We start from the raw sequence: 18,640 nt of genomic DNA on the forward strand, positions 1-18,640 counted from the left end.
GAAACCTCCTCTAATGTGATTGCCCTCTTCCATTTATCCAGACTGAGTCTAAATGGAGGCGCTACAAGGGGATGCCTGGGCGCTGTCACTACATAACGTCACCTCCCTAACCCCAGGGGTCAGAGCCAGATTGACACCATAACCCACAGCCCTGATCCTCCTTCAGCCTCTTTAGAGGTGCACCCGGCCGGCAGTAATACGGCCCGCACTTTATTCATTTGGAGATCAGCCAAGCTGAAAAGATAAGCTCTGAATAATTGGAGCCCACAGACCACGGAGAATCTGATGGGATCTTCCAGTCTTAAACTTTTTCTCCCTCTCTCTATACCCTCTTACAACCGGAGGACACCCCTTGTTAGATCCAGGCAGCCAGATGGGCGAGAGAGGAGTGGGATGATCTGTGGCACTTTAGAGAGAGGGATGACACTGGCTGTAGGGACCTGTCACTCACGTGCAGGGGGAGTGAATGTGGAGCTTAATGAATCCTCCACAGCCACCAGTGGACAAGACACAGCTCTGTGCGGACACCAGACGGCCAGACAGTACGCCATCCTGCCTCCTTTTCAGTCTTTCTCTTTGCCTCTCTCGTGGCCTCACGGCCGCTTTATCCTGGCAAAGTGTGGGGAACAACATTTGTATAAGCACTTCATTTGATTTTCACGTAATTTGACTGTGATTTCTTTACTTGATGGCTTTCATTTGAAAGGAATATATTTTAAACCAAATATTAAGGAAAAGATCGTGAATTTGCAGTTTTCCTTCATTGTATGCATACAAAAAAACTTGAAGCTCATGTACAACGACAGGACTCCAGACTGCTAAACTCTGAGCACAATTTCAGTGTTTTCTCCTAAATAGGATTCTAAATCACATTTTGGCAAAACTCTAAGCACATATTGCATTATTTTGCACACTGTGTGTGCACAATTTCTATATATTTGAACATGTAGCATGGCCTCATGACGCCAGGACACATATAAACTATATTTTGGTGTTGTTGTAAGTTTATCACACCACTGTTTAATTGACGCTCCGTACAAGATATTCACATGAGAGCAGTGTGTATTGTTGGTGGACAGAATCAGTTTTGAGAAGAGGGAACACAATTTTGAGCGCACTCTTTAAATTTGGACAAGTTAAAAAACAACTCTCTTCCATTTTGTGTTTAGAGTTTCAAGAGATTGAGCTATAGTTTTAGAAAATGGGTTCAACTGATTGAGAAAAACTTTTTTTTTTAAAAAAAAGAGATTTTTTTACATCAGATGGTCCTGGGTGGCACAGAAGGAGTTTCTGACAAACTGTCGCGCTGCCGTGCCACATGAATATCCCCTCGAGACACCAGATAACTCGTTAATAGAGCAGTCAAATCTCTCTAGGAGGTGGGACACTGGAAACAATAACACATGAAAATGAGGCTCTTTGCTACTGTGAATGCTGTAGTTAATCATCCTTCTGTCAAATTAGCATCTCCCCCGCCCTGCATGGAAGACACCACAGCAGATAGACAGGGCATCGTTAGCCACCCTGTGCAACAAAGGGCGAGCAACGGGGAGGCTGCAGCTATACTGGTAATGTCAGGTCCCAGGTCAGCTTGGTCCAGAGCCAGTGGAAGCCCATGCTGCGCTTTGCCTGTCCGCTGTTGTCATAACAGAGCTGTTTTACTGTATGAGGCAAGAGGGAGGACAAGAGCTGCTGAAGACAGACAGAACAACAGGACCACACACTCTTTTCTCATTAACGTCAGCAACAGTCGTGGTTTTGTTCTTCCCCTTCCTTTCACATGTTCTGACACAGACCTACTAGGTGTAACAGAAAGAAGTGTGTTACTTTAACCCTTTGAAACCTAAACAAGTCAGCTTGATATCTTTCAAAAACATGGGAGGAGGGCAATGAGAAATTTAATAAGAAATTATCTTTTAAAAAAGAAATCATTTTAATTTTCAGGTTGTTTTCTTGTCACCTTTTACCAAGTTCTTGCAATTTTTGCATTTTCCCATATTTCCCATATAGAGAATTAAATCTTTTTGCTCAAGTTGTAATACTTGTGAAGGGCATCTGAATGCAGCACAAGAAAAACTGATGTCCTTCCAGATTTCAGAGGGTTAAAGACTGCCAGAGGGGCTAGGGAATTATTTCTGAAAAGTAATTGGTTGCATATTACACATAACTTGCTTGTATCATTTTTGTAAATGTATCAATCAGTCATATTTATGATAACTTGGTTAAGATAATCTCAGTAAGTTAAAGTCAAAGTAATCCCTTGTCCTTTGATTCTCTGTAAGGCTGCAACTCCTCAACTTGTTTTCCTAAAACAGATTGCAAAAAAATTGCCAGTAATTATGTGCATTGTTGCACATAATTACTGTTGTCTACTGATATGAATCATGGTTCCTTTTTTGTTCTCTCCATATCTCTTACGGCTATATGTCTTTAATGATAATTACAGCATACAGGAATCCGCCCCTCTTAATGATTGTTAATGTGAAAATAAAAAGTTGAGCCTGAATGTGTGTGTTGACAGGTTGTGCCGCAATCAGTAGCGGCGTTCGTTCTGGACACTTAACCTGCAGCCGTTTTCCCCTTTTGTTGGCCTGTACTTTGACAGAGGCCAGGCATTGTGGAACATAATAATCCTGATTATTACAATAACATCAAACACCGCACGAGACCTCGAGCAGAATCCAATGGCATGACAGGCTCGGACAAATCTCCAGCTATCAAGACAAGCAAAATATTTTCTCTGCCCAATCACAGGGGCACATTGCTTCCTGTCCTGGAGGCAGTGTCACCAAGCGGTTCCTTGTTTTTCACAAACCATGTTTCCTGTGTTAGAGGGCATTTTTATGGAGAAAAAAATAATACACGCTCAAATGAGGGCCTCACTCATGCCATGTTTATGGTATTTAAAAAGGCTGACAGAGCAGAGAACATTGGTGTAGCTTTGATGTTGAAATGCGATTACTGGAAATTTGACAGTTTTCTAAAGATCTGGAGGGTCATCTTTGGCACACGCTCATACTGACATATTGATAAAAAGCACAAAAAGAGATCAGGATTTAGCAGCCCACTGGCCAGAGGGAAATGTTGGCATTGTACATTTCTGCCAACCACAAATCCAATTCATACGTATCAAATCGACATTTTTGTTCATGAGCTGCACATAAAGGTGGAGGGGTTGGTGGATGGTGTGTTGCTAAGTTGAGATGTCTGCCAAGTGCAGACCAGTGTTCGAGACCAACAAACTAAAAACTGGTTGTTTTTTATCAGCTTTTTAGACACCAAACGTGCATGTATTTTAGTACCCTGTTGCTGTTTTTCCACCGAGGGTAGATCCATGAAGAACAGTTGTTTCTACAGACACATCGCTAAATTTCCTTCTGAGAGAGTGCAATGAAGAGTGGTTGTTTTCACCAAGACTGCGCTGCATTTCATGCTGGGATAGTGTGACGATAACCTGTTGTTTTTTACCAAGACATCGCTGCATTTTCTTGAGATAGTGTGATGGCAACCAATTGTTTTTATTGTTTTTACAGAGACATCGCTGTGTTTTCTGCCAAATAGTGTGATGAAAAGTGGTTGGTTTTTACCGACACATTGCTGCGTTTCCTGCCAAGATTGTGAGACAAAAGCAATTATTTTAAGACAAAACATGATCTTTTTTCTTAACCAAAACCAAATGGTTTCTGTGCCTAAACTCAACCATATTATATGCAGCGTTGCTCAAACATAAAGTTTCAACATGTCCGCTACATAATAACATACAAATATAGCATATCTATGGTTTGCAAAAACTTACAATGGCAACATTTTTCTACCAACTGGCCTGTCGTAAATATACTATTGATTCTAAAATGGTATGTGCTGCCAAAAATCTAAGTTATAAAGAAGCACGGTAAGCAAAGATAAAATAGAAATGCAATTAACTGTGCACCACTGTTACACAACAGTATTGTTATACTTGATAATGTTGTGTGAACACTTAAAATCTCCTAGATAAACTGATTTTGTTATTGGCTCAACGTTTAACAAGTTTTTAAAGTGTCCTTTATCTTCTTAAACATCTGACTCAGAGTCTGTAATGAATAGATATGTAGACAGCTGAAGTGGTCCTGTATTATAAATCAATGACGGTTTGTAATTCTCTTCATTTAAACAAAGGGCAAACGAATAAAAACCCATTAAGATGACATGTGAATTGGCAAACAAACTGTTTAATTTGTGTCTGCTGTGTGAAGGGGGCTTTCCGTCCGTGGGCCTGGGGGCAGCCCAAATTTACATCTGATTGGAGTTTAATGGCCCATGGCTGCTTTTACTGCACAGTCACTATGGCGACCAAGCTTTTCTCAAGATTTTCAACAGACTAAAATGTCCTTTTTTTGTCCATTTGAAATGTGTCATGCGAGCCAAATGGGGCTGGGGCTTGTATGTATCAATTTGTTTCTGTTGCGGGGCCCACACTAGCCCCGCAATGAATATATGGGCCATTGAATCCCGGCACACAATGGCCACAGCTGATGCGGTTGCCACAGAGACACGCCCACACAAAGGGTCGGAATGATGACATATGGTCCAAACCTGCCCAGTCGGTGGACCCCCAATAGGCAGACTGCATTGATGGACAAAACCCCACGTTAGCCATTTATCCGTGCCTACTCATTTCATGGTAAAATAAACTTTTTATAAAGTTTCCATAGCCCATGCACAAGAAGTAAACGGCTGGTGAAAAAGCCACCATGTAAAGCGGGGGGAATTCATCATTAAGTGATTAACAAAGGCTTCTTTACCACCTGCTTCTACATTAATACGCACGTTAAAGGCCCCTCTTTTTGTTTAAGGTGAAAGAGAAGAGATGGAGAAAAAAGCATTAACTTGAAGACATAAAAGAATGAAGCATATGTCAACATCTTCTGACCCAAAATCTCTTTATGTGCATATGTGTTATTGTTTCTGTTGCTACTGGATTTATATTACTATTTCCACTGTAATTAATTCTTTCTCTTCAAGCATGTTTTGAATTTATTTTTATCATGTAAAACACATGCATTGTAATTGTCAGATATAGAATTTGGAACATTTAAAACAAGATATCCATTGTCAAGAATTTTTTTCCTATATGTTTGTACCAGAATTTCAAAATCTGGTCTGTCCGATTTTAAAAGTAATTACTTATCATAAGCTTAGTCTTCCATTGTGTTGCATAATTTGTATGCTTTGCATAAGTTTAAACAGTACAGTGGGTTTTTTGTCAAACATTTTCTTGCAAATACAGGCTATTTGCTTTTAATTGATAGGACTGCACAAGTGTGAAAGGGGGTGACATGCAGCAAAGGGCCAAAGCTGGAATCAAACCTGCGGCCGCTGCAGCGAGGACACAGCCTCTATACATGGGGTGCCTGCTCTATCCACTGCCCCACCATAACATTCAGTTATTCAAGAATCGGTTCTTTGTATAGTTTCCATGTCATACTGATTCGACATGGCTGAAATAAGGTGAGAAAAAGAACATAAAGTGTGTTTTCAAGTACAACATTTTATCTATTTCTACTAATGTATATAATTTTAAATAGGTTTCTGGGTTTCTTGTCAAAGTGGCGAGATGTCCATTCTGATCTAATGAGTATCTGGTAGTTCTAAGAGAAACGATAGAGATAATGACCACTGAGACATCGGCACAGACCTGCCAACTGTTTGAGGGGAAAACCCCCCCAGAGAACAGGCATGTGGGTAGCAGGGGCCTACCTCCATTAGGGAAGATAAGCAGTGTGTGAACAAGACATTTAAGAGTTGACCTGTTTCATTACTCACCACCGAAATATGTGATGATGTCATACAGGCTTTGTACGGTGGGAGGGCTGCATGGGGTCAACCATTCACTTAAGGCGGTGCAGATGCTAAACTCTAAACTGCCACTAGAGAAACATAGAGGTGATTCCTCTCATTTGAGGCAGTGAAAAAATTACATCTTCTATATAGGTATTAGACGTTCAGGTCAAATACTATTAAAAACATAATAACCAAGAAACTGAGAGCTCAATATTAACAGTATCAGTGTATAAATGAAAAGTCAATTACTCGATGAGACGTTTCACAAGAATAAAAATCACAACCAGTTTGCTAATGGTTAAACTTAAGTAACTTATAAAACAATACTTTCAAACACAGGGCTTCAGCTTCTCAAAGCTTCTGATTTTCTCTGATATTCTTTAATATTGTGAATTGATTTTTACTTGGATTTTGAGTGTTGGTCACACAAACAATCTGATGACAACACACTGAGGTCAAAACATTTTTAGACTTATTATTAAATAACTGTAACTGAATAGTCAGGATTGTTTGTCGCAGACCTAAATTCTTCTATCTGTAAAGTTTAATTTACTATCCTCAATCCCTTTTTTTATTTGTTCAATTAGTCTCTACTTATGTTTAGCAAATGTCAATGTACTAACATATGGTTAACATGGTAAAACATTGTGGTCATTGTGAGCATGTCAGCATGCTGATGTTAGTATTTAGCTCAAAGTACTACTGTAATGTGAGTGCAGCCTCACAGAGCTGTAAGCACGGCGACAGATTCTTAGTCTAGTTATACTGGTTTCAGTGTATTAGCAGGAAATCTATTTAAAGTCCGATCCAAACACATTATACATGTTAGAAAATACTTCTTTGAAACATGCAAATAACTGTGAACTGTGTAGTACTTAATTTCGTAGTTTAAAGGGTACATGGTTTTTCACAATTTCTGTCTAGTATTTTTTGGGCAGGCTTGAAATCACGGATTGATGTCACGATCTGTCCTGAGGGGTGTACCACAGATCTAGATCAGTGCCTTAGCGAGGTATATTGAGCCTTAAGCCAGTGTTTCCTATACTATGAAGGTGGCTCTCTTCTAACTTGGCCAGATCACGATGGTAATTTATGAGGTGAATTTCAACTGGTCCAGAGCAGGTTATATTCTGAGTTTCAGCTTGAAATCAGCTGAAAAGCATCTTTCACAGCTTCTTTGAGAAGCATCACTCTATAATCAGTGTCAGTATGTGAGCCATACAAATTATCAGCTGAGAGAAAACATTACAAATACACTTTATACAACTTGTTGAGCCTTTATGTGACATAAATGCCACCTAACCAAGCCGTGCATTTACAGTATCGCTATATCCATCGCAAAGTGCTTTGGGTTTTTTTCACAGGAACCTACAGTTTATCAGTGATGCAGAAAACCTGAGCAAGATTATTATTATAAATGAACAAGTCACTATATATTTTTAATCAGGGTGATGTTAGTTTCACATTAAATGCAAAATATTTCCTTCAAATCATGCCATACCATTACCACTTATTATGTTTATATGCGTAGTTCTGATTTTCCAAAGTCTGTTTTTACAGTGCTGTTATATTACAGCTGATAGATTAGTCTGTTGGCATTTATCACAGATATTATTCAATACCTAAAATTCATTTCACTTTGATCTTTCCAAAAACTAAACCGATTTATACGTTTGCTTCATTACAGGACAGTGTAAGACCTAAATTTAGTTCTTGATTATAATATTTGAATCTGCTGCATCAAGTTTTAAGTTTCAGAGCTGCAGAAAGTGCAGCTGTCATGTTGGAAATAACAGAGTGATAGCCTAAGTAGATAAGCCTATATTAACTGCATTCACTATACATAATTTTCTGTCAGTCCTTGCCTTAACTGAAGCAACAGCGTTGCTTTGCACTGAATTACATTTTAATATTCTTCAAAGGTGGAAGCAGTTAGCACATGATCAATCATTTATAGGTGTCAAATGACGCACTAAGTGTCTATTCGGTTTAGAACACCTGTTATACATGCAAAGTTAAAAGTCCCAATGATATTGTACTATCTATATATTAGCACTCGTGGAGTACCTCTCAACCAATAAAATTGCTTGGTCAAAACTTACTGTTGTTTAAGACGTAATATTTAGACCGGAGTTGACTGATAAAGCTACAATATGGTACGACTTGGGATTAAAATGCGTTGGCTTTTCTTGTTGAAAATTCACTTTACAGAGTACTGGGGAGGTTGTCACAAATGTCCAAGCACACACGCACGCACACACACATTCCCATATACTAGATAGGTCAAGCCAAGGTGTCATTGGATGTCAGCTGAGGTGACGACTTGTGAGTGAGACCCGGAAGAAGATCTCACTCGTTTTGAGTTGGAGGTGACAGGTCCTTCTGGATATGACCTGTCTATTCCCTAATTTCACCCCAGCCATCCGCCTGCCTGTCCCCTGCATGGACGCCTCCATTGACCGCTGTCAAAGAGAGGGACCTGGAGGAGAACATTACCCTGAGAGGTCAAAGACCCCCAGGTGACCCGGTGAAGCCCCCTCGAAACACTTCAGCGGACAAGCAGTGTCCAGACCAGACCTGTTTTCAACCGTCACTTTGTGGGCCAACAAGCTGTCAAACTGGAAACAGAGGGTAAATACACCGTGAAATTTCAAATGAAGCACAGGCATCTCAATCAACAAGGCTTTGAATATGATGCTCCAATCTTGTCTTGGCAGAGCACTGATGATGCTGATCCTGTATCACATGGATATGATTCTGCACAGCTCCCAACACACACACACACACACACACAAACATCTTCTCTGTGATCACATGAGCAGACACAGAGATTCCCACACATGTGCACGGGTGTACAGACCCCACCCTTAGACCCCACACTGCACAGTATTATGCAGAGCTCCCTTGAAATCACACAGAGATCTAAAAATACCCGCAAGGGAGGAAATCCCCACATTCCGCAGCAATGGACCTGCACTACAAAGACATCCAAACAATAAGCCTCTCTCAACTCGGAATCATCCCAGACAATATAGGAAGACTGAGCCATCAGAGAGCTGTTTTTCCCGGACAGACTGTTGTGTCTAGGAGTGGAAACCTCTGACCACCACGGCTGACTCATGGCAACTGGCCATATGTGAAAGAATGGGCTGCACAATGAAATAAACACATATGTGGAAACAAAAAAGGGCACAGAATTATCCATAGAGGGGCAAAAGATGGTAAAGGCATGAATGTTAGGGCAGTGAGAGGTTTCTTGTAGCTACAGGTCACACCTGCTACTGAGCTTTAGTTTAATGAACGGAAACCAGCTCATGACAGCAAAAAACAGATATTCAGCAGGTGGGTAACCCTTTGAAACCAGAGCAAATTGGCTTTTTTTTCTTCAAAAACAGAAGGCAATGAGCAATGCAAGAAAAAGTAACCAAAACGTTTGGGAAAAAAAGAGAAAAAAAGGACCTGAAATTAGTTTTTAAAAAAGGGCAAACAAGACTCAGATAAGTGCTTAAAAATGATAATAATGCTGTAACACAATTTAAAATATTTGATTATGATAATAATAAAAAATCAATTTTCCTAGATTTTCTTGTTTACGTAGACATTTCTCCCTAGACATTTTTCAAAAGCTTATATATAAAGTATTTATGTATTTTATTTTATTTTTTATTTATTTTTTCTAAATCTACTAAATCTTTCTTGTATTTTTTGTTTTACATTTCTTTTACAAGTTGCTCATTGCCTTTTTCCCCTCTGTTTTTGAAAGAATGAATACCAATTTGCTCAACGTTCAGAGGTTTAAACACTTGTGAAAGGAGTCTGAAAGCAGCAGTGATGTTGCTCCAGGTTTCAAAGAGTTACTTCATGACTCAGTGATCATTCTGACTCATCAAACAATGGCCATGGTCACAAGCACGACACAAACCTGACTATAATGTGATGAAGTTTTATGTTAACACCAGGTCGATAATAAGTTTTAATAATAATAATCAGTTTTTGTTATTAAAGCTTTGTTCAGATGGGATCGTGGATATGAACAGCACTGCTTCTCAGCTGTGTCGATGCCATATAAATGGTTAACAAACATTTCAGTTTGTTGCAAGTATTGTGTGTATTATAGAAGTAATGAAAAGGTAAACTATCATTTTGATGAAACTGTGTTGACACAAATTTGGCCTCACTTCTCAGTGAGGTTTTTTTTCAGTTCTCAGTATCTGTTCTCTTTCCCCAATTTACCTTCTGGCTCTAAGTCGATATTAAAATAATCTATTTCATCTTTAATAAAACTCATTAAAGCCTCCTTTGCTGTGGTAAGTTAACACCCTTTTTGCAGTGAACAAAACACTGTGGCATGCTCTACCCACGATGCTTTACTCAGTGCCAAACGGGTGTAAGCTCACTTTTAATTTCTGTGGTTCTGTGGTAAGTGGTTCTGAAATGCAGGAGATGGCAGACAACTGGAACTCAAATACATAAGTCTTAAATGCAGGTCAGAGCAGGAACACAGCAGAAAAAAATAACACAACAAACCAAGGATCCAACAAAGACTGGACTGAAAACCAGGACTTAAATGCAAACTATTCTGATGAGGGGATGAAGTGCAGGTGGAGAAAAAGAGGTTGAGAGGCTCAGATGAAGGGGAATAAGATTATTAGGCAGACAAACATGCAGGAAGCTGATTGGCTGGAAAAAAAAACTGAGGAACTGATGTAGGGCAGGTGTGTTGATGAGCAAATGAGGGAAAGGCAGCACAGGAACCCAGGAGGGAAAAACACTGTAAACAGAAACCCAAAAGCCAAGAAAACCCAGTTTTCTTAATTACAAACCAATTGAGTGAAAACTAAGACACTAATAAAGGCAACATAAATGAGTCTTTTACAGACATTCAGTCCAGTCTTCCCAAATATCTGAAAGCATCAGGACACAGCAGACTGTGACAATAACAACATATGGGTCATTATTCTTGTTATGTTCTTTTGGCACTGAAAATACTGTATCTTCCTGAGAACTTTCATTTGATATATAATACTCATATTCAGACAACTTGGCACTGACATCATTTTGGCTCCAAGCCCTTAATATTTAATCACCTAGCGTATAATAAAAGAACTAAACAATCACAGTGACATAGTAAGCACTTGAATTTGTGTTTTGTGATTAGAGATATTTTATTAAACTGTGGTCAAGTGACTGACTATTTCATTTGTGTTTCCTTAAAATTTGCTCTTGCAATTAAAAATCCACTTGTAACAAATTAATGACTTATCTTTTAATGGTTGCTCAGGCACTCACAGTACTTGGTTAAGGTAAGAAAAAGATCACGGTCTTGGTTAAATCTTGAAAAAGACAACAATGACTTGAAGCACAAGACAGGATGAATTCACTTTATCTATATTTAACCACAACTATAATATTTACCAAAAAAATAATCGAACGGCTTTTGATGCAGAATGCACAAGAAGCAGGATGCCCAACAACTACCCCATAGACCCCTGTTCAGTTAAATAAAAAACAGGACTTCTTACACTTGAAAAACACCAGAGAATATAACTCGGCTACTTCTCTTTGGAAAACATAACTGAGAAAACAAATGAATAGTCTATAAATGATATTTATGGAAGATAGTCCATCTGTGTTTGAGCAGATATGATTATAATGTAAGATACTAAACCAAGATCATAGTCTGCATTTGGTCCAACGTTTTTGAATTTTTGAAACATTACACTAATATGTTTTGCAAATGATGGACATTGTGTGTTTTTATCATTTGTGTCATCACAACAAAATGTTTGCTTGTGCTGGGAAGCACTAAAGAATTATTACTTTGGAAGAAAATCCTGCAAACTACATATGTATACCACTGACACTCATGACTCATGTATACCCTGTGAGTCTATGAGGCTCAGCAGTTTGCTAACATCAGTTACTGAAAGCTAAGGATCAGATCTCACTGTCACCAACTTCAGCAAGGCTCAGCCTCAGGTCACATACTCAGAAACAGAGATCCCTCATTTAGACAATGAGGTTTAATGACACACAAGACTTTTTATTTGCTGACGGGCGCTACCATTGTCAGACAGACAGGATGAAAGTAATGATACAAGCTATTATTTTGCATTCAGCTTTGTTAAGGGATGTTTGGTTCTTGTAGACCAGTATGTGCAGAATGTAGGCATTTTAAAACAGTACAAGATACGTCTGATTAATAAAATACTTGTAGTTTATGTTATTCAAGACACATGCATTCTAAATTGTATAATGTTTACAGCCTAAATATCTGTTTATCAAGTTTAAGTTTTTATTCTTCTGAATGATTAACTCACATGTTGCTCTGATTATTTTGCCAAGTCCAATTTTTCTAGAAATAAAAAAGCTCCACACATTTTATAAGATTCACTCTACTCAGTTGGGATCAGATGATTCCTGCTATTTATTTCTGATTTGTACTCCTCCCGCTGGAAATTTGAAACTCTGGACTCAATGAGGATCAAATAAGGCAATACCTTACGCTTGACTGACAGCTTAACAAAGGCAATGGGGCAGAGTGATTTGTCAATGGGTAAAAATCAACACAAAGAGCTATTGATTGGCAGGACAGAAAGGGTAGGAGGACAATAAGTATGGCTGTGGGATCTCGCCGAAGTGATCAATACTGGAGTTCTGCATGAGGGAGCCATCCTGCTCAGTGTTTATACAGTCAGACACAGAGCAAAGATCAGCTATTGTGCATCCGCACTGGTGCTGTCAGTCAACGCAGGGCGACACAGCAGGGGGTAGCCGGACACACACACACACACACACACACACACACACACACACACACACACACACACACACACACACACACACACACACACACACAAGGCTCAGACTGTCCCCAGACCTTACAGTGTGTTATGAGGTACTAGATTTCTAAAACAGACATGTTTATCTTTTTTATCATGCAGAAAACAATTCACAATTTCTTCTGAGCAATTGTGTGGTAAATTCAGTCACTTCTGGCTTTATTTTAAAGGGTCAGTTCATCAAAAATGACAAAAAATGAAATGTTTTCCCCAGCGATTTTGTAATTCATAATTATTGAGATGCACAGAAACATTTGCCACATATGAATAAGAGATCATTTTGCTTGTGGTGCTTAAAATTTACATTTAATAAAAGAGTGTTTTTTTTTGTTGTTTTTGGGTTTTGTTTTTTTTTTTAAAAAAAAAGGGTTGCTCCAGATGAACAGAACATGCTGTGAATACTTAAGGCCTGCTGTCAAGACTCAGTAGTTTGGTAAACTGGCAAAAGGATGGACTTGCATTTGTATAGTGCCCCCAAACTCCCCTGACCACTCAAAGTGCCTCACACCTCATGCCACACTCACCCATTCACATAAACACACTGATGGCAGAGGCCGCCATGCATGGTGTCAATCTCACTATCAGGGTCTAACTTTGGACACCTTGACAAGCAGACTGGAAAAGCTGAGGATCAAACTGCCAATCCTCTGACTACCACTACGCACATTAGTTACAGTAAAGATCAAGACAGTTTTTAATGGTAAAGGAGGTGGTCGCTGTTTGCATGTTAACAATAGCTGTCAAAAAACAAAGAGTGCATGCGCCAAAAGAAGTTTTCATGCAGCCCCGTCATCAAAATAAAAATGACATTGTTTGTTTCTGCAAACCACATACATGTTATAGTTTCAAGAGTGTGACTTAGCTCCGATTACATATACATATGAGCTAAGTTTCTTATTGGGAGGAGGGGATGGCAGATGTTGATTGTGGCATCTGCAGCAACCAAACCAGGTATGCCTAAATCGAATCACACACTAATCACAGTGCTGCTGTCACAACACAAAATCAAAACTGAAATATAAAGTTTCAATATATTTGCTGCTCTGCATGGTGAGATGGATTTGTGTGTCCTTTGATGCGTGTTGATTCTCAAAACAAGACTTAATCTTAAGTATCACTACTTTATTTAGTAGAAAGGACATCAACCAGACACATACGAACTGGAAAAGAAAATGCAGCATCGCTCTCAGACATCTCAGACAAATAAAGTAAGAGACATGAAGAGCGTCATTGAAAGACACAGCCAGACACTCACAGAAGAATGGACTCCCTCATGAATAGGCTACGACTGAGAATAACATGCCAGACAGTGCCCCGTGTGTGTGTTTGGCCCATGCTACTCTTATCAAGACTCCATGTATCCATCATGAGGCCCGGTTACTTCAGCTCTTGAGAGCAGAACATGGTTGGAGATAAGAGTCGGATGGGCAATCCATCCCGGAGCGATCACCACCAACAAGAAAAAGACACAAGCAGGGGCACTGTTTACCTTCTGTCAGTCCTTGCTGAGCACCACTAAGAAGTTGTTTGTTATACAGATAACAGTGTGACAGTGGGGTGACTGATGTGTGCAAGGGAGTATCAAAGCGGTGATAGATTATGTGTTTTAACATTTCCTGTTATGTCTGTTGTAATTTCCAAACTAACACATGATTTCTCAGCAGTATTTTTCTTTAGTATTTGGACATGATGGTGTATGATCAACCTCTTGTGCATCCTCTACTGCCAAAGACCAGACACACTAAACTGATATCAAAGAACTAGTGGTGACGAAGACTGTTGCTTCACCTCATGTCACCTGTGTTTCGGCCAAAAAGTTGCACTTGAACAAACCGCAAAGACTACAAGTCACCGATCAAACAGCACTGTGTTAAGCATTAGCATGACGAACAATAATTTTATAACAGCAGGCCGCAGTAGTCTGTATTCATCATTAAAAAAAGGGAAACCTGAAGACCGACAGGATGGGTTCAAGACACTAGGTAGGACATTAATAACACAACTTGATGTTGAAAGAACAAAGAACATTTACTGTGCCCTAGTGAACAATAATGAACAATGACAAGCATTTATGAATCATTTCTTGTTTTTTCATAGGCAGAAAACTATAATTACTTAATTACTGTATGCCTCCACCAACCAGTAAACATGCAGTTACAGTTTGACTTATATTTCCTCTGTCGGGAGGAAATACCCTCAAAGCATTCTTAAGATGTCTCATTTACAAGAACGGGATGGACAGACAACCCGAAAACATAATGCCTCCGGCCACTACTATTGCCAGTTTGGATACATAAAAATCTCAAATTTACACCAATCTGTAGCAAGGAAGGCACAGTTTAAATCAAATGAAAATGTGTGTTGTTTGTATTGTAGGCTGTGGGCTTTTGTGTTTTAGAGTTTCTCATCTGCAGGTCTGGTTTATGAGAAATATGTAAAGAAAAGCTGAAAGACATCAGAGTAGTTTAAAGAGATCAAGGTAGTTTTACTTTTAAAACCTGAATTCTGTAATGATGTTATGGTTCATGCAACAAGGGACACATTTAACTACAGCATTATGTCCCAAAGGGATTTAAAAACAAAAAAAGGGAAATTATAGCTTCTGGATCGGAGCAGTTACTTTATCTTCTTTGAATGACATTTGACTAATGTCTCCAGGGAGCTGGGCACGAAGAAACCATCCGTTTTGAGTGTGTGTTTGTGTGTGTGTGTGTGTGTGTGCTTATGTGTACCCAGCTGCATTCTCAGCTCTCTTTGCCCATTCTCTTGGCGCATTTGTTTGGAATGAGCCCATCCACTTATTGACACTTGTCTCCCCAGCCTCTTGCATGACAATCCAGGCAATAAAACCACGAGTGGAGCACACACTGTTCAACAGTTACCATAAGAAAAACAAGAGCAAAGAGAATGAGTGTTTACCTTCCCAGGGCATGAAAAGAGGCAGAGAGAGGAGAAGAAAGAAAAGAAGAAAAAAATACAAGGGCTCATCTCATAACTCCAACTCCCTACCACACGCAGTGCAAAGACATTGTGACACACATACTGTATACTCTCTGCGCTTACGTTTCAATGTCTGCTTGACATTTTCCGTCAAAATCCATATGAAGGAAAACTTAACGATAAAGGGAAAATAAACAACATGGTGAGGAAAGGAAGGGCCTGACATTTTATAAAGGTAATGGAACCTTTTCAAATCCCGGTCACATCTGCTTTAAGGATTTGCCCCAGTGTCCACAGACAGAGACACACACAAAGGATGGCCCATATGAGACGGGACCAGACACCAGGACATCCTGTTTAGGGGACAATGCCCCCTCTCTACTGTGCTAAAGTGATAATGCTCTTGCAGCAGTGTGGCTGTCACCACCTAGCTAAGCCGGGGTCCAGAGAGGACCATCAGTCTCAGCACCGTGGGATAGCTGGACAGGAAATACAGCTTTTCAGCACCTCCCAGAGTAGAATATCCTTCTGTCAAATCTGCTTGTATTTCAATTGCTAAATATAAGACAGGGACTGAGAGCTTCCCTCATCTTCCAGTAATAATCAGACAGGAAAATGTGTTCGATGCTAACTCTGCATTTTTTTGTAACACAAAGAGAGACTCAGAAAAATGGAGAGATAAAATGAAACTGGATTTTTTGTCATTTACATGAATTTGACTTTTGTTATATAGCAAATGACTATAAATCCACTGTGCTATCAACAAACAGAAATATAGTGTATTTAGCCATATTTCAGCGTGTGTGCACTGGATCACACAGATGAACAAAAGTCCTGTGCTGCTTGTTCTCTTGATGATTTTTTTTTCTTTTTATTTGGTCTGGTTATGTTTGCTGTATAATTTTGACCTTTTGTTACCTGATTAGATAAAGGTTGCTGTTTGTGGGTGATTTGAATTGCGTCTATAGGCATTTTTATACTTGCTTTTTGCTGTGAAATTTGGATCAATTGTAACTGTTTGAGCAAAGATGCTAATAGACCTTTCCATGGTGGGCCTTATGTAATATACCAGGAAACCCATAGGTGGTGGCATAAGTTAGTAATGATGGACCCCAGTGCAGGCTATAATGATCGTTGATTATGAAGCACATGCACACACATAGACACACAAATATGCACACACAATTAGGTGCGTCTATAGTACCAACCATGTGTTGGATTTTACATTGGCAGTGTTTTACCTTGGCTATTGTATTTGCAGAGTACAGAGGTCAAAGAGAAAGTGATCAGAAGCATGGGTAGTGTTGTGACAGAGTTAACAAACGTAACAACAAGCACCTGAGAGCAGAGGAGCTGTCCATTTCACTGCCTGCTGAAATGACTGCAGACTTTTACTGGCATTTTTAGTAAAACAACCTCGCAACAACTGTACTCCTCGATATAAAGGCCAGAGAATAAGAGAGAGAAGAGAGCTGCAATTCTCATCAACAAACAACACTGTGCCCTGAAAACTTGCCAGCTACAGTGGCACGCACACAGTTTACCCACAAAAGTAGAAAACACATAATGAAACAGGTGCTTGGCAGCAACTTGAAACTGAAATAATAATAACCTTTTAAACAGAGGCACGACAGACAAACACATACCCGGAATCCCCTTGGAAAAAAAACTTGTACTCACCTATTTGAATGCCTCTGTCCCTGACTGGTTAGACCTACAACCAAAAATATGTACATATAACGATTATCTAATGCTATGAATAGCTAGTAGCCTCTAGGCTAATAGATAGCTTTCAATAATAATTCATAGGCTGGCTATCCACCTGCTAGTAACTACAGCTTAGCCTACATAATACATGTATGCCTTGTATTAAAATTCACATACAAACAGCTTAACATTTACAATTATTTGGACCGACGTTATCTAGCTTGCTGCTAACGTTAGCTTACCTGCTATGTTTGTTGACATACACTGAGGGCAGCGCGAGGGGCTTGTCTGTGAGCTGACAACTGTTTGTAAAAAAGGAATCCAATTCTGGAAACTTTGAAACCTTCTCCTCCTGTTTTTGGCAACTGTTTTTGTGTTTAAATGGCCTGACCGCTCGCTGGGCTTGCCTACGTCTGTTCAGTTTATCAGTGTTGACAGATTTTGCGCACCTAGCCGGAATCTTACCGTTTTACTGTCTTGTCACATGATCAAATGAAGACTTATGATTGGACAACAACATACATTGTCATTGCATGTGGTATACATGCCAAAGAAAATGAGAAAATATTCTTTTGATTGAAAAGTTTTTAATATATATATATATATATTTTATAGTATATGTTGAGTAAGCCTATAATCTAATATTACTTTGGTTGATACTGACTGTTGTTTATACCATGATAATGTTGGATTTAGAAATTTGAGGGTATAAATATGAATTTAATTACTCCTTTAAATTTAGAGAAAATAATTTTGGATTATTTTACCTTTTTGCTATAATAGTAAATCAGGTTGTGTCAAGGACCCTGTTGCCATTTGGTTGCCATGGTACTCAGTTCAGTCACGTTACCTGCACTGTCTGCCTTTGTTGTTATTATTATTATTATTATTATTATTCCGTTTAGATTTATCAGTTCTTGATATTGTGTATGATGGTTGACAGTTGACTTACCATGATATAACATGTTAAATAGGTCAGTGGCTCTTTCTCACACTGTCCCTCAACCACACAGTACAAATGTGTACTATGAAATACACTGCTTTTACCCACTACACGCGCGCGCGCGCACACACACGCACACAGACAGGAAGAGAACGAAATACACTCACACGCAAAAACAACAGACTCACACGGTGGCATCTTTGAAAAGACAAATGAGTAAGATGATGTTCTCAAGTGTCAAATTAGGGACAAGTCTGGGCATGTGGTGAGACAGAGTGACTCACACACACACACACACACTCGTACGCACACACACTAGCACACATGAAGTCTTAGGGGGTTTCATACACTAGGTGGTGATATTGAGTTATTTACCTTATTGAGT

At 39.3% G+C, this 18,640-nt stretch overlaps 1 long non-coding RNA gene across 1 annotated transcript in view; it reads right to left on the reverse strand.

The window, feature by feature from the left end:
• The window catches only part of LOC148188739 (uncharacterized), a 95,695-nt gene extending 77,922 nt beyond the window's left edge, over positions 1 to 17,773 (reverse strand). The window contains exons 1-2 of the long non-coding RNA XR_015777523.1: positions 17,555 to 17,773; positions 17,286 to 17,319 (exon numbers count right to left, since the gene is read on the reverse strand). This is a non-coding gene — a long non-coding RNA (uncharacterized LOC148188739). The remainder of the gene's footprint in view (positions 1 to 17,285; positions 17,320 to 17,554) is intronic.
• Between the last annotated feature and the right edge of the window lie 867 nt (positions 17,774 to 18,640).

The sequence above is a fragment of the Plectropomus leopardus genome, chromosome 9 (assembly GCF_026936395.1).
Source record: "Plectropomus leopardus strain MGB_pleo_1.0 chromosome 9, ASM2693639v1, whole genome shotgun sequence".
In the NCBI taxonomy this organism is placed as follows: Eukaryota; Metazoa; Chordata; class Actinopteri; order Perciformes; family Serranidae; genus Plectropomus; species Plectropomus leopardus.